Source organism: Apium graveolens, chromosome 3 (genome assembly GCF_009905375.1).
Source record: "Apium graveolens cultivar Ventura chromosome 3, ASM990537v1, whole genome shotgun sequence".
NCBI lineage: Eukaryota > Viridiplantae > Streptophyta > Magnoliopsida > Apiales > Apiaceae > Apium > Apium graveolens.
The window spans coordinates 92449212-92466675 of record NC_133649.1 but is presented as its reverse complement, the minus strand read 5'-3'; the positions used below and the strand labels follow the sequence as shown (position 1 = coordinate 92466675).

At 37.1% G+C, this 17464-nt stretch overlaps 1 non-coding gene across 1 annotated transcript; it reads right to left on the bottom strand.

Annotated features, from left to right (window-relative positions):
- Window positions 1-5291: 5291 nt before the first annotated feature.
- LOC141716330 (small nucleolar RNA R71) lies at window positions 5292-5398 on the bottom strand. Its single transcript, XR_012573043.1, has one exon. It is a non-coding gene; the product is annotated as a small nucleolar RNA R71 (small nucleolar RNA).
- Window positions 5399-17464: the final 12066 nt, after the last annotated feature.

The window sequence follows — 17464 nt, the reverse complement described above, 5'->3', positions numbered from 1 at the left end:
TAAAAAGAAGAAAGATGACAGAAGAATCTAAGACAACCTCTGACATAGCTCAAGTTGTTCAGAGTGAAGATATTTCAGAACAACAAGCTATAGAAGAATCTGCAAATCCTGCACAAGTCATCAAGACATTAATCTCTGACAGAGCTCAAGTTGATTTGAACAAGATGACAGTTGCTGATAAGAAGAAACTCCTATAGAAAAATGTTAAACTACCAGATCCTAAGAAAAGTCAACTGCTATATGATTTCATGACTGTTGGATTGAATGCTAGAGAAGCAAGAGACAGATCTGAGTTAGGATCAAGTGAAGCCAAGATCAAAATAAGAGTTGAAGTAACTATCAAAGATCCATTTTTATTAACTGACAAACCACTTGAGGAAGTTACACAGAAACACCTTGACAAGGTTATATCTGTTCAAGTGGTACTGGATACTCATGATAAGAGTAAAGTCAAGGAAAAGCTGATTCTATTTCTTAAAGATGGAAGAACATACAGAATGTCAGAATCAGATGTGCTGAACAAATCTATTAAAGAACTTTAATTCATTCATTATCTTTTGGAGATAAAGTCTGAGGTTACCAGAAGATGGTCAAATTTCTTGATGAAGGCCATAAGGGATAAAGCCAGAATCTCTGGATCAAGGGTTGCAAAATTAATTCCAAAGATAGTTGAAGATGATGGAAAAGAAAGTCCTATGAGGAAGAATTCTGCTAAGGTAGAAGTAATTCTGAAAGGAAGATGCTTATGTTACAATGAAGACTCTTTACATCCCGGAGTTATCAGACTTGGAGATGGGCTTAAAAGAACATCAATTCCAGCACTCAGAGCAGCCATCTATCAGATTGGTAATAATGAAGATGAAGAACTGATGCAAGTCAAAGCACAATTAATTAAAGTTCTGAGAAATGCCGAGGACAAGCTGGTAACAGACTTTACAAGGAATCACTTTGGATTCAGATTGATCCAGTGATATTGGTAAAGCTATATGTACTATAAGTTGTAGTTAGTTGTGTAAATAAACTCGCATTGCATTTGTACTTAAATGTTTTTGACATCATCAAATCTATTAACTTGTATATTTTCATAATTTACAAGTTGGGGAAGATTGTTAGATGTATTTTTGATGTCATGTCTAATCTGATTTGTTTAGTTTCAAAACTTAATATCAGAACTTATCAGGACTTACTGGAAATCAGTATTTACTGAAGACATGAAGATATCAGAACTTAAGTTATCAGAACTTGTGATATCAGAAATTAAGGAAGGATATGCTTCAGAAGTAAAGTGCGGCTGATTTCTAGGAGAGGATCTGGACTAAACAAAGGAAGATATGCTTTAGGAGTTGGACGATTAGAAGACTTATAAAAAGATAATAGCTGATTGATATATTTTAGGAAGATAATATATTTCATATCAATTAGAAGATATCTTGTAACTGTGTATTATATAAACACAGCTTAGGGTTTACACTAGAAGTGTTACCATTCTCGAGAATATTATTCTTTGTAACCCTAACAGCTCTTAGTGATATTGTTCATCACTGAGAGAGTAGTTTAACCTACGATAATAGAGTTTATTACGATTGAATAAACTACTACTTTATGTTCTAAATCAATTTGATTGTATAAACACTATATTCAACCCCTTCTATAGTGTTGTGTGACCCAACACCCTTTTATTTGGATAATATCAATAAGAATTGTCAAAAGAGTATAGAAATGGCTTCCCCTTGATGTATTATGACCCTTTTTAACAAGACGTTTTCATTTTAGTGAAAATGTGAAGAAGTTATAAGTTTGATTTTAAGATATCACCGTTTTTCTAACTTCTTCTTCCCTTTTAATTACTCTTCCTTTTAATAGAATTTTTGCTGCACTTTATTTACTCATGTTTCGTTAAAAAACAACTACTTTGATTTATACTATCTTAGATTTAATAAGAGTATGCTTATTTATAAACTTATTTTAATTTGATCTTGTTTGATCATTTGTATGAATCTAAAAGAAAATGTATATGCTAGTTGTAATAATTTCAATCTAAAAGACTTGCTATGACCAAAACTGTTGATAGTAATGTAGAAGTATAGTCGAGTTCTTAGTTTTAATTAATTTTAACTTGTTAGAACAATGTCAATTAAAAAAAACATAGCTTATTTGATTCACTTGAGTGATCCATGTTTAAAAACTTTCTGCCCATATGTTTTTCAGATGAAGATTTCAGTTTTTTTAATACAAGAAATGAGACAAACCGTGATATTTAAAAAATCTCTTGATAACCATTTTCGAGTTTGGGTATATATAACTTCATTTTGGTTTTAAGGTATCACCTCTTTTAATGCATATGTGATCCAACTTTTTTTGGTTTTATCACATTAATCATGAATAGTTCAAGAATCATTAATATAATATATCAAGTAAATGATCTGGTTAGTGGCATTTTCTAATGTAGTTAGTAAGTTAGTGTTGGACACAACTGGTGCCCTAATTTTACTCTCATAAATAGGAGTATATGTTTTTGTTACATAATTCTCAGAAATTAAAAAATATACATTCTCAATACTGTTTTTTACAACTATATGTTATAATTGTATAACAGATTTGTCAATTAAAAAAAATGAACCACCAGAATGCAATTATATAGCTAAGCAATCCCGTACTTCTGAAATAATCAGCCCTGTCAAGTATAAACATATTCATGCATATTCTGTGATTTTAAGCTATATATGATGGTAGGAGAATATCAGAATTCAAGAGCAAAATAAAAATATTCATAAGATTATTATTGTCCTGAATTCTAGAATAGTATGGCCAAATCAGCAAGTGAAATGTCATTCATAAGTACTAAAACCTTAACAAAAGTAAATAATTGCTTAGCCCTTCATTTTTATAAAGATGAATTCTAATTAATCAGCAGAATTAACCTTTAATTATAAGTAGACAAATTTGCATAAACAAGTTAGTAAGAACATATAAATTTTTATTATAAGTCATTTTCTTGTAGTAAATTACATTTTAGGATAAGGAAATCCAGTGTGCAAGAAAGAAATTTAAATGGTTGACAAGGTTTAAACATGAGTTGCAGCAGGTAGTACTTTGGTCAAGCTAGAAGCAATTTAAACTTATTTTTCAATTTTATAGGTCAACCAGATTGTAAACCAAAACTGTTGAGTGGCATTTATGACACTTTATAACGCTTCATTAAGCTTTGAATTGGTGTATTTGTACTCAAGTTGTTGGTGTTTTTGCATTTCCGACATTAATCCGGGATTCATGTGATTTAGCATTGTTTTGGTGCTAATATGGAGTTAGGATGGTGTCCAAGGAATAAAGCTCGGGAAGCCAACTCATTGTAGCAAGAAAAGACAGAAAAGTGGAATTTTGTCCAGGAGGCCGGCACGCCCGCGCTGATGAAGCGCGCGGCCGCGGCCAAACTACAGAAATACAGTGCGCCCGCGCTGATGAAGCGCGCGGCCGCGCCGGGTCGGGATGTTAAAATCCTGATTCTACTTGGCTTCTAATTGGAGGACTTCTACTTTGCATGGAATGCTATATATACTTAAATAAAGGACGTTTTTCAAGGGAGAGATGTAACAGGAGCTTAAGGAGAAGGCAACGAGAAGACCTATAGCACAATTCAATGAAGGCAAAGAAAATTTAGTTTATTCTTATGAATCTTTGTTCTAAGTTGTAATCTTGGATGCTCGTTTCTTGTTTTGTTGAACCTAATACTCTGGATTTTGTACTTTATTTATTAATTATTTATAAGGACTACATTTGTTATACCATACTTTCATCGGAACCTACGTTGATGATGAGTCCGATTATGGGCTAATCGTTATCGTGAGGTTCTAGCGGATTTATTTATGGATTTCTTTAGTTGATTTATTTCGATGCTTTAGTGTGTGGTGATTGTATGATAACCTAGTATTGGTTCTGCTTATTCATCTTATGAGCGTCGCGAACTTATAAAATAGCGTGTTAATTCTCAATGAAGCAAAAGTGAATTTAAGGGTTTAGAACTTGCCATGCTAGCATAGGTTCATGTTTTATTGTTATGCATGATTCATACATAATTTTAACCATCTTACTTGCCCTATGTAATCACGATAGATAACTTGTGCAGTAAACCATTATGTTGTGAAATTCTATAGACATATAGGGTCTCAATATAATTGGTGTCTATTCAGCTTCTATCTCTTTTGTGGATGTCTGGTAGTATGGTATTCGTGCAACGAAAGTTGGCATTTATCAGTTTCGTGTTATCTGATTAGTGTTATCACCATTACGTGCTAAGGTTAAGAATGAAAAAGCTATCGAATGAAGTACTTAATAAATTTAGAATCCCATATTTGTCTCATATAATATCCAATTCTCTTTAATCTCTTTAGTTAATGCTCTCTAGTATAATTCTCATTAGTTAATCTTAGTATAAACAAACCAAATTGTTATTCATCTTAGCATTGAATAATAGCCATATCATTGTTGCATAAGTGCATAAATCACAAAGTTAACCTAAACCAGTCTCTATGGGAACGAATCTGATTTACATCTTATACTACTTGCGAACGCGTATACTTGCGTGAATTTTAGCGCGTGTTTACCGACTAACAAGTTTTTGGCGCTGCTGCTAGGGACACGGTGTTAAATTTTAGTTTATGTGTTTGTCATCAGTGATTGTTAAAGTTCATTGACTCGGACATTGTTACTTACTTACTCTTTTCCTTGTCGTGTTTCAGGTACTCTAGCGAGCGTGTATGCATATGCGTTTGCGGGCTCGTAAGAGAACTCTGGATCAAGCCGAGGAAGAAGCTGTAGTGATTCGAAGGGAAGTTTTTGAGGATGAAGATAAAGTAGAAGAAGAAGAAGAAGAGGAGGAAGTCGAGGAACCAGCTTTAGTAGTGATGGGAGATCAAGCAGAAAATCCTAAGGCTCTGATGGACTATTCTCAGCCTAAGATCAATGATATTCAGTCAAGCATCATCATACCAGCCATCTCGGCTAACACTTTTGGGATCAAGTTGAGCACAATTCAGATGATACAGAACTTAGTTCAGTTTGGGGGTTCTCCTACAGAAGACCCCAACATGCACATCAGGGATTTCATCGAGATCTGTGACACTTTCAAGTTCAATGAGGTGACTGAAAATGCTATTAAACTGTGACTCTTCCCATTCTCTCTGAGGGATAAAGCAAAGTGCTGGTTACATTCTCTACCACCGGGGTCTATCACCACATGGGAGGATCTTGCTCAAAAGTTTCTCACTAAATTCTTTCCAATGGCGAAGACTGCTGCAATCAGGAATGCTCTTTCTCAGTTTGTGCAACAAACTGGAGAATCATTGTGTGAGGCTTGGGATCGATATAAGAAGATGCTAAGGAAGTGCCCACACCATGGCATGCCTAATTGGATGATTATAAACTATTTCTACAATGGTTTAGGCTCACAATCTAGACCTATGGTCGATGCAGCATCTGGTGGAGCCTTATAGGCTAAAAGCTATAACGAAGCTTATGAGTTGATTGAGCTCATGGCTAAAGGAATTTACGGACGAGCGGAAGCATAATATAATAATTATTCCGTAAAACCATGTATCGCACATATAGAAAAACATATAAAATCAAGGGAGCGGAGGAATCGTAATCATACCTTGAAAATCGAAGCTTTATGACAATGGATGCTAGCAGTTGCTCCTCAGAGTGTGAAGCACTCTACTGATATCCACCAAGAATAATCCTTCGATGAAGCTTAATAAAAGTGGTGCCCTTTTCTTTTGAGAAAGAGAGATGAAGAAGAAGGAGAGGGTGGCAACTAAATTTTCACAAAAACACAAGTGCATACCAAAACCCTTCTCATCTCATTCTTTATATAGGGCTCACTAGGTTTTCATATAATTAATATATCAATATATATTATTATATAAATCCCACACTTTATCTTATAAAATGTTTAAATAATAATTAAAACTATTTTAATCATTATTATTTTCCTAAACTCTTTAGAAAACAACTTGCTCTCTCAAAATACCTTCATCAATAAATTAATCCTTTTATGGTGTGACCTTGTAGGTTCAATATTAAGCCGGTAGTAGAAATAAATAATAATAAACCTTCTATTTATTATTTATATGAATTCTAAAATTCATTAAATATAATTAACTGATTAATTATATTTATTCTACATCGTGAGTGATGCTTCTCAACATATCGCGACTATCCGGATAATATGAATTCACTGCTTAGAGTACCAAGAACCTGTCAGTGACTAGTTACCGTACAATGAATTTCTTCTACCCTTACAATATCCTGATTAAATACAAGGCATGGATCTCGTGTCAGTCCTTATCAAATTTAATCGTATAATTTTTTATTTATAATGCAAAATTCATATTAATGCAAATTAGAAACTCCTTTCTAATTTTATACACTCTGGCCAGAGATTTAAGAACTCGCATACTAATAATAACATAGGATATTCTCTTTCAATACTGGAAGGGGTAGATCCTATATTGACGTTAACTATCTCCATACACAAATCCCTATACCCAGAATAGACCTAATGGATGTCCTTGAGACTAAGGACTAAACCAAAGCACGGTTCATTATATACATGATAACTTTAACGATCTCAAGTCTAAGGACACTTGTACAACTATCACTCAGTGAATAACTATTGACACGCGAGTAATCTCCATTAGTTGTCCAACTTATCGAGTCATGTTCAGTGAACTTATTCCCTAATAAGCACCTACATACTAGCTATAGTGTCACCACACAAATTCCAATGAGAACAGACATCCTCCTGAAGGGAGCAAGCATAATATGTACCAATCTTTGCGGATTCATTAACTTCCGATTAGTTATCCTATGATCAGGAACTGTTTAAGTCTAAAATTATCATCTTCTAGATCTCACTATTACAATCTCATTATAATTCTAGAAGCTTTACTCTAAACTATGGAACATCTTATTCAAAACACTTTAAATAGATAAAGCCCATAATAAAACCAAAACAACTCTTTTATTAATATTAATGAAATCAAATAAGAATACAAGAAAGTTCTTCCTAACTCATCATATATGATTGGATTTAGGAAAAACACTTTCAATAGCAGCTAATGAATACCGGAATCCTACGCAAAGAATGTTGCAAAGAAAAGAAGCAGGAATTCTGGAGGTGAATACAACAACTTCTATAGCTGCTCAACTTCAAGCTTTGACAATGAAAGTGGACTCTTTGGCGAATTATGGAGTTAATCAAATCACTAGTATTTGTGAGCTTTGTGTGGGGCACATGAAATTGAGCAGTGTGCTATTTCTAGCGAATCAGCTCAATTTATGAGTAATTTTCAGAGATCACAGCAACAAGCTCCAGCCACCTATCATCCAAATAACCGCAATCATCCTAACTTCAGCTGGAGTAACAATCAGAATATGGTACAACAATCTTATCAGCCATACACATCAAAGCAGTATAACCCTCCTAGTTTTCAGCAACCGCAATATGCCCCTAGGCAACAACTTCAACTTCAGCAGTTACCGCAAGCTAATGAAAAATCTAAATTTAAGGAGTTGAGGCTCATGTGCAAAAGCCAAGCTGTGTCTATCAAGACCTTAGAGAATCAGATTGGGCAAATTACTAATGCATTACTGAATCGTCAACCTGGCATGCTTCTGAGCGATATTGAAGTGCTAGGAAAGAAGGAAACTAAGGAGCATGTTAAGGCAATTACATTGAGGTTTGGTAAGGTTGCAAATCCTGAAAAAGCTAAGACTCTAGAATCTGAAGTTGAGGCTGAAGAAGAAGAAGTGCAGAAGGAAGCAGAAGTGGAACCAAGCAAGACTACAGTTGAGCACACTCCTCCTGAGGGTAATACAGGGGATAAATAGATCTATCCTCCACCTCCTTTTCCTAAGAGGCTGCAGAAGAAAAAGCTGGATAAGCAGTTTAAGAAGTTTTTGGAGGTGTTCAAGAAACTTCACATCAACATACCTTTCGCTGAAGCTCTTGAACAAATGCCTAGTTATGCGATGTTTATGAAAGGTATTCTCTCTAGAAAGGTGAAGCTTGATGACTTAGAGACCGTTGCTCTCACGGAGGAATACAGTGCTGTGCTGCAACAGAAGTTGCCTTCGAAGCTTAAAGATCCTGGAAGTTTCACTATTCATTGTATAATTAGAAATGTGTCATTTGACAAGTGTCTATGTGACTTGGGAGCTAGCATCAATCTGATGCCCTTGTCAATCTTCAAAAAGTTGTACTTGCCTGATCCAAAGCCTACTTATATGACTTTGCAGTTGGCCGATCGTTCTATTACATATCCGCGAGGTATTGTGGAGGATGTCTTGGTCAAGGTAGATAAAACTCATCTTCCCTGCTGATTTTATAATTCTTGATTTCGAGGAGGATAAGAAGATTCCCATAATCTTGGAAAGACCTTTCTTGGCTACCGGATGAACCTTGATAGATGTGCAGAAAGGTGAGCTCACCATGCGAGTGATGGATCAGGATGTAACTTTTAATATGTTCAATGCCATGAAGTTCCCTACAGAAAATGAGGAATTCTTAAAAGTGGAGTTGGTTGATTCTGTGGTTACTTCAGAACTTGATCAATTGCTAAGTTCTGATGCCTTAGAGAAGGCCTTGTTAGGAAATTCCGATAGTGAAGATGATGAAGGGGATGGGCAGTTGTAATTTACGAATGCTTTTCCCAGGAAGAGTAAGATTGATATGCCTTTTGAATACCTGGGAATGGAGGAGTTGAACAAAGCTCCGAAGCGCCTCAAGCCATCTTTTGAGGAAGCTCCTACTCTCGAGCTTAAGCCTTTACCTGAACATTTGAGGTATGCATTTTTAGGTGATGCATCTACTTTGCCTATTATTATTTCATCTGACCTTTCAGGTAGCGATGAGGAGAAGCTTTTGAGAATTCTTAGAGAATTCAAATCGGAAATTGGTTGGACGATAGCAGATATCAAGAGAATCAGCCCTTCGTATTGCATGCACAAAATTCTTCTAGAGGAAGGAAGCAAGCCTACTGTTGAGCAACATAGAAGGCTAAATCCAATCATGAAAGAGGTTGTGAAGAAGGAAATTCTCAAGTGGCTAGATGCATAGATCATCTATCCTATTTCTGACAGTTCATGGGTGAGCCCAATTCAGTGTATGCCAAAGAAAGGTGGTATCACTGTGGTAGCAAATGAGAAGAACGAGCTTATTCCTACATGAATAGTCATGGGGTGGAGAGTTTGCATGGATTATAGAAAGCTGAAAAAGGCCAAGAGAAAAGATCACTTCCCTCTGCCGTTTATTGATTAGATGCTTGACAGATTGGCTGGGCATGAGTACTACTGTCTTCTGGATGGTTATTCTGGTTAAAATCAAATTTGCATTGCTCCAGAAGATCAGGAAAAGACTACATTCACATGTCCTTTTGGTACTTTTGTATTCCAGAGAGTTTCTTTTGGGTTATGTGGAGCACCGACTACATTTTAGAGATGCATGATGGCTATCTTCTCTAATATGATTGGTCAAAATATGGAGGTGTTCATGGACGATTTCTATGTGTTTGGTGATTCATTTGATGAGTGCTTTCAGAATCTAGGCGACGTTCTCAAGAGGTGTGTTGAGACCAATTTGGTTCTCAATTGGGAAAAATGTCACTTTATGGTACGACAAGACATTATTCTTGGGCACAAGGTCTCTATCAAGGGTCTTGAGGTGGACAAAGCCAAAGTGGGGGTCATCAAAAATCTTCCTCCACCAATTTCTGTTAAGGGAGTTCGCAGTTTTCTTGGTCATGCGGGCTTCTACAGGCGGTTCATCAAGGACTTCTAAAAAATTTCTAAACCTTTGTGCAATCTTCTGGAGAAGGATGTCCCGTTTAAGTTCGATGACGAGTGCGTGGCTGCTTTTGAGTTCTTAAAGAAGAGTTTAATCACGACACATGTCATAACTGTGCCTGATTGGAGTGAACCTTTTGAGATGATGTGTGATGTAAGTGACTATACAGTTGGAGCAGTTCTTGGGCAGAGAAAGAAAAACATATTTCATGTGGTCTACTATGCTAGTAAGACCTTAAATGGTGCTCAACTGAATTATACTACAACGGAGAAGGAACTTTTGGCTATCGTCTATGGTTTTGAGAAATTTCGATCTTATCTGCTTGGGATGAAGGTGACAATTTTCACTGATTACGCTGTAATTCGATATCTAGTCTCAAAGAAGGACTCGAAGCCTAGTTTGATCCAATGGGTTCTTTTGCTCCAAGAATTTGAGTTAGAGATCAAGGACATAAAAGGGACTGAAAATCAAGTCGTTGATCATCTCTCGCATTTAGAGGATCCAAATGCTACTTCACAAGATAAGTCGATGGTCAATGAGTTTTTTCCCGATGAGTAGCTGTTTGGAGTGCAAGAGGAAGAACCGTGGTTTGCAGACATTGTGAACTACCCGGTGAGTAATATCATGCCTTCCGACTTGTCATACGCTTAAAGGAAGAAGTTTCTACATAAAGTAAAGTGGTATATGTGGGATGAGCCATTTCTTTTTCGACAAGGAGATGACCAAATCATCAGGAGATATATTCCTTACAGCAAAACGGGGGGGGGGGATCTTGCGAGATTTCCACTCAACGGCTTATGGAGGACAGTCTAGTGGAGAAAAGATAGCAGCTCGTATTCTTCAAGAAGGTTTCTTTTGGCCGACCTTGTTTAAAGATACTCATCAGTTCATTTTGAAATGTGATCGATGTCCACGTGTGGGTAATATGTCCAAGAGGGATGAGATGCCTCTTAATGTGCTTCTTGAGGTTGAAGTCTTCGATGTTTGGGGAATTGACTTTATGGGGCCATTTGTCTCATCTTGTAACAATCAGTATATCTTATTGGCAGTTGATTATGTGTCGAAATGGGTTGAAGTTAAGGTGTTTCCAACAAACGATATGAAAATAGTGCTTAATTTTCTTTACAAGCAGATATTCTCAAGATTTGGAACTCCAAGAATCATAATCAGTGATGAGGGGTCGCATTTTTGCAATCGCAAGTTCACTGCTATGATGCAAATATATAATGTGAATCATCGCATTGCTATAGCTTATCATCCGCAGACCAATGGTCAAGCTGAGGTATCTAACAGAGAGATCAAGCGTATTTTAGAGAAGGTTGTGTGTACATCGAGAAAAGATTGGTATTTGAAGCTTGATGAAGCTGTTTGGGCGTATAGAACAACATACAAGACTCCATCAGGAATGTCGCCGTTTTAGTTGGTTTATGGTAAGGGGTGTCATTTGCCGGTGGAGCTCGAACATAAAGCGTATTGGCTTTTAAAGAAGTTGAATCTTGATTTGGATGCAGCTGGAAAGAAGAGGATGATTTAATTGAATGAACTCGATGAGTTTCAACTTCAAGCTTATGAAAATAACAAAATGTATAAGGAGAAAGTCAAAAGGTGGCACGATAGAGGTCTAGTGCTCAAATTATTTATGCGGGGGTAACAAGTTCTTTTGTTCAACTCTCGTCTCCGTCTTTTTCCTGGAAAGTTGACGTCAAGGTGGTCAGGGCCGTTTGTTGTCAAAACTGTGTTTCCACGTGGAGCGGTGGAGATTTTTGAGTGATCCGGGCCAAGCATTCAAGGTAAATGGTCAGAGGTTGAAGCATTACTATGGTGACACGGCAAACCGCGAGGTGGTTAGTGCCGTTTTGTTGTCCGTTTGATCTCGAGTTTCTACGTCAAGCTAACGATGTAAAGTAAGCGCTTCTTGGGAGGCAACCCAAGTTTGTTGTACATTAGTAGGTAGAGGAAGCATAAAGAAAACAAAAAAACACAAAAAAATCAAAAAATGAAAAAATTTGGGGCCAACTACAGTAGCACGGCACGCCCGCGCTGAGGAAGTGGGGCGGCCGCGCTGGAATTCCAGAAACACGGCGCGGCCGCGCTGAGGTAGCGCGAGGCCGCGCTGGTCCCTGAATTCTGAAAAAAATAACAGATGGGAATTAAAGAGAAAATTGGGGACTTTTATTAAAAATCAATTCCTGCCCGAATTTTACTCTTCCAAATCCCAAATTTCCCTCTCCAAATCAAACCCATCATTCTCATAATCAATTCCCACTTTTATTCCTTATCTAATTCTCTTTTCACCTCCTATATATACATACACTTATACACAAAATTCTCCACCACTTCACAAATTCTCAAACACAAATTCTCTCTCAAACACATATCTCTTATTCTCTCTACTCAATCCCCATGGCACCCAAGCGACAAAGAACTCAAGTAAGCAGCAGCACCACCGATTCTTCGAGTGAGGGAGGTGTAAGGACGAGGTTTTCTACTCCCGAGGTTGAAGCGGAATATACGAGGCTTCTTTCAAAGCCTATAGCAAAGGAGCGAGGTTTTCTGCCATCAGGGAAATATGGTAAGTTGTTGGAGATGATCTTGGAGATGGGCTGGGTTGCTTTTTGTGAGGCACCCGCTGCTGTGCCCATGAGTGTTGTTCGAGAGTTGTATGCTAATGCTAAGCAGAGAAGAATGGTTTCACTGTGGTTAGGGGGATGACGGTGGATTACCGTACGGATGCGATAAGGAGGGTGATTGAGAAGCCCGCGAGGAAGCCCGGTCAGGACACCTGGAACGATAAGACTCTGGAGGACTTTGATCTGGATTTGATAGTTGCTACTCTTTGCGTGCCTGAGACTCAATGGAAGTTCAAGAGGGGCACGACTGATTATTCTACGTTCCCTGCTTCAAGCATGAACAGGTTTGCCCGTGCATGTAATGCGTTTATTTGTGCTAACATCATGCCATCTTCTCATGTGCATGATATGACTGTGGAGCGTGCACGGCTGTTATAGGGAATTCTTCAGGGTGATTATGTGGATCTTGGGATGGTGATTTACCAGGGTATTCTGAGGTTTTTGAGGGGGAGTACTACGGGTTCTATACCCTATGCGTCTGTGGTGACAAAGCTGTATGTGGCAGTTGGTGTTCATTGGCCAGCACACGAGCAACTGCAGATCTCGAGTGCTCCTATTGACAGTACCACTTTAGCTACGATGGAAGAGTGGGATGGAGGCAAGCCTAATTTGAAGGGGCTTGGATATACTTTTGACCATCTACCTGGTGGGAGGCCAGCTGTTGGGACAGCTCAGACGAGCAGGACTGCTTGGAGATCTCAGTTAGGTGAGGAGGCTGGTCTATCGCAGCAGGAGCAGGAGGAAGCATGAACGGATGTTGGAGTTGGTTTGAGCACGACGCAGTATAGGCGTCTAGCGAGGAGGATGGATGCGATGCATGACAACCATAGTCAGTTTGTACGTGATCTCACCCAGGCACCAGGGACTACTTTCAGAGCCACATGTGTTGACATCCATTGGCCAGTATTTGGTGAGGACTCCGTGTATCCACCTCCAGACACGCCTGACACTCACTCCACCCGTTGGGGGTGAGGATCCTAATTCGAATTAAGTATGCCTGATTCCTTACTGTTACCTTCACTGAGGACAGTGGAAATTTGAAGTTTGGGGGTAGTAGTTGAAGGAATATGTTTTGTGTGAGTCGCATATAGTTTGCATATTCATGTTAGTTTAGTGCATATAGTTGCATTTTCCATGTAGTTTTTTTATTTGTTCATATAGTTCATGCATTTGCATAATAACATGATCCCTTAGATGATTTTTCTGATTGACATGTTATATTGATGCTAGTGTAGTGATGTCGTATTTAGTGACGTTAAGTCTTGTCGAATTGATTTGCATGCTAGAGACAATTGTATTCACTAAGTCTTATAGGTTGCTAGAGTGCTAGATCATGATCATGGTTTTATTTGTTTGTCGAGGTTTAATCGCTTGTTTATATTTAGAATTTAGGATATTCTCTTAATGATAAAATAACAAGGATTTTTAAGAATTGGAGAAATTGGATTTCATTGCTAGTTGTTGTGGCTATGTGTCAAATGGCTAGTAGCCGGCTCATATTCATATGAGTAGTCTAAGGTTGAACGAGATGGAGCGAAATGCACTCGTTCAGAAATTAGTAGAAAAAAAAGAGTAAAGAAAAAAAAGAAAAAAAAAAGAAAAAAAAGAGTGTTATGTATAATTGATCACGAGTGGGCTCTTTAGTACTCGAGTTATTAAGTTCTTAGGGACTTTGTGCCTAGTGACCTAAGGCTTTTATAGTCTGGGATCCGCTAACTTAACGCTCGCTATATGGCTACTATTGTATAAGTCTTTTGTGGACCTCACTCATTGCACGGTCAAATAAGCATACTTGTGTTGTTTTGTTGTGAATAAAAGCATGAATCCATATAAAACTCCATTATAAGAATTGAAGTGTTATAAGTTATTTTGAGTCTAGCTTTTATTTTATCTATAACTTTGGGATTGCTTCGATGAGTAATGAGTCATGATTATTGATCAAGTTGCGATAGTATATCTGTAAGCAGTTGCACACACGTACGTCTCTGGTTTGTAGGTTGATTTGTGGGGTTTGATTGATCTCTATGCGAATAACTGCATTTATTGAGATGTTGCTTGTTGATTGGTTTAGTTATTCTATTGGGGATCGTTGCATTCATTTAGTTGCATTCATGCATTTTTATTTCTTGTTCTTTGAGTCTGTTTATGCTTGAGGACAAGCATCGATTCAAGTTTGGGGGTATGTTGAGTGGCATTTATGACATTTTATAACGCTTCATTAAGCTTTGAATTGAGGTATTTGTACTCAAGTTGTTGGTGTTTTAATGTGTTCTAGTGTTTTTACATTTCAGGCATTAATCCGGGATTCAGGTGATTTAGAATTGTTTTGGTGCTAATATGGTGTTAGGATGGTGGCCAAGGAATAAAGCTCGGGAAGCCAACTCATTGCAGCAAGAAAAGACAGAAAAGTGGAATTTTGTCCAGGAGGCCGGCGCGCCCGCGCTGATGAAATGCGCGCCCGCGCCCAAACTACAGAAATACAACGCGCCCACTGCTGATGAAGCGCGCGGCCGCACGGGCCGGGATGTTAAAATCCTGATTCTACTTGGCTTCTAATTGGAGGACTTCTACTTTGCGTGGAATGCTATATATACTTAAATAAAGGACATTTTTCAAGGGAGAGACGTAGCAGGAGCTTAAGGAGAAGGCAACAAGAAGACCTATAGCACAATTCAACGAAGGCGAAGAAGATTTAGTTTATTCTTGTGGATCTTTGTTCTAAGTTGTAATCTTGGATGCTCATTTCTTGTTTTGTTGAACCTAATATTCTGGATTTCGTACTTTGTTTATTAATTGTTTATAAAGACTATGTTTTTTATACCATGCTTTCATCGGAAACCCACATTGATGATGAGTCCGATTATGGGCTAATCGTTATTGTGGGGTTCTAGCAGATTTATTTATGGATTTCTTTAGTTGATTTGTTTCGATGCTTAAGTGTTTGGTAATTGTATGATAACCTAGTATTGGTTGTGCTTATTCGTCTTATGAGCGTCGCGAACTTATAAGATAGCGTGTTAATTCTTAATGAAGCGAATGTGAATTTAAGGGTTTAGAACTTTCCATGCTAGCATAGGTTCATGTGTTATTATTATGCATGATTCGTAGGTAATTTTAACCATCTTACTTGCCCTATGTAATCACGATAGATAACCTGTGCATTAAACCATTATGTTGTCAAATTCTATAGACATATAGGGTCTCAATATAATTGGTGTCTATTCAGCTTCTATCTCTTTTGTGGATGTCTGGTAGTATGGTATTCGTGCAACGAAAGTTGGCGTTTATAAGTTTCATGTTATCTGATTAGTGTCATCACCATTACATGCTAAGGTTAAGAATGAAAAGGCTATTGAATCAAGTACTTAATGAAGTTAGAATCCCATGTTTGTCTCATATAATATCCAATTCTCTTTAATCTCTTTAGTTAATGCTCTCTAGTATAATTCTCATTAGTTAATCTTAGTATAAACAAACCAAATTGTTATTCATCTTAGCATTGAATAATAATAATATCATTGTTGCATAAGTGCATAAATCACAAAGTTAACCTAAACCAGTCTCTGTGGGAACGAATCTGATTTACATCTTATACTACTTGCGAACGCGTATACTTGCGTGAATTTTAGCGCGTGTTTAGCGACTAAAAAAACACAGTAAAGTTCTCATAGAAAGAAATTTCACTATATAACTGAAATTTATTAGGATTTAACAGCATGTCAGCAATAGTCTTGTCATTAAAGGAACAATAACAGCCAAATTGAAATATAACAGACATAGCAAAGTTTTCAAAGCAAAAGAACTGAATGAGAACTTGATTTACCAATAACATCAAAAGCCAAATAATACAGACACAAAAATAGTGGTGCATCTATGCAAGAACACAATAGATTACTCCTTGACAGGAGATTTGTTAACATCAATAAAACCCAGATTTCCATCAGTCTCACACAACTCAGGAAGCACAGTAATATCTGCCAAACCAACAAACTCATCATCCTTCTGACCAACACCAGCAACCTTATCTTTCCCTTTACCAATACAAACAAGCTCATCAACCTTTTTACCAACACTCATAGGCTCAATTGCCTCCTCACTCACATGCCTTCTTGCGGTTGCTTCAGAATCCTCAAGTAAGGCCTCTTTCCTAAGAATATTTTATTCTAAGTAATTAATCCTATTGACCAACTTAAGATTGATTACTTTTAGAATGTTTATTTCAACTTTTATCATTTTAATCTCATTGTTGGTTTTCTCAAGATTAACAAATTTAGGCATTTTAATCAAATTCACAGGTTGGGGCTTACACACACTCAAGGGGACCTTATCTTGGTAAAGAGTTTCAACATTAAAGTATTCAATTAGCTTAGCAAAGGTTTTGATTAGCTTAACTTGGTTAATTTCAAACAGAGAGATTATAAGCAAGGCATATGGCATGAATTCTTCATAAAACCCATTTATCATGTTTAAAATTATGACATAACTTAAGTTAAACTCAACCTTATAGTTACTATTTGAAACATTACCTTAAGATCAACAAAATCAAAAACTCTATCTTGTTTTGGTTTAGGGAGAATGTTTTCCCTAAGTATGATAGCTAGTTTTTTATATGTGTGTGTCAAGTGTTTAAAGTGTATACCCCAGTTAGACTCACAGAGACCCAAAGGTACATCATCACAGAAGAGACCAACATACAACTCAAACTCCTTTTGATCAAAGACAAACTTATCAAAGATATTGATGCATGGTTTTTGCAAAGTATGGAATCCTAACTCCATGGCCTTATGTATAAAGTTACTATCAACTTTTAAATTAATCCCTTGCACATAAGACTCAACATAATAAACACCATCTTCCCTTTGACAGAATTTCATGTTCACATAGAATTCACTTATGAGATGCACATAATAGTTCCTACCTTTATAGAAAATAAAGTTGTCCCATTTTGCAGCCATGATTATCTTAAAGAGTTCACCCATTTGCTCAACTTGAA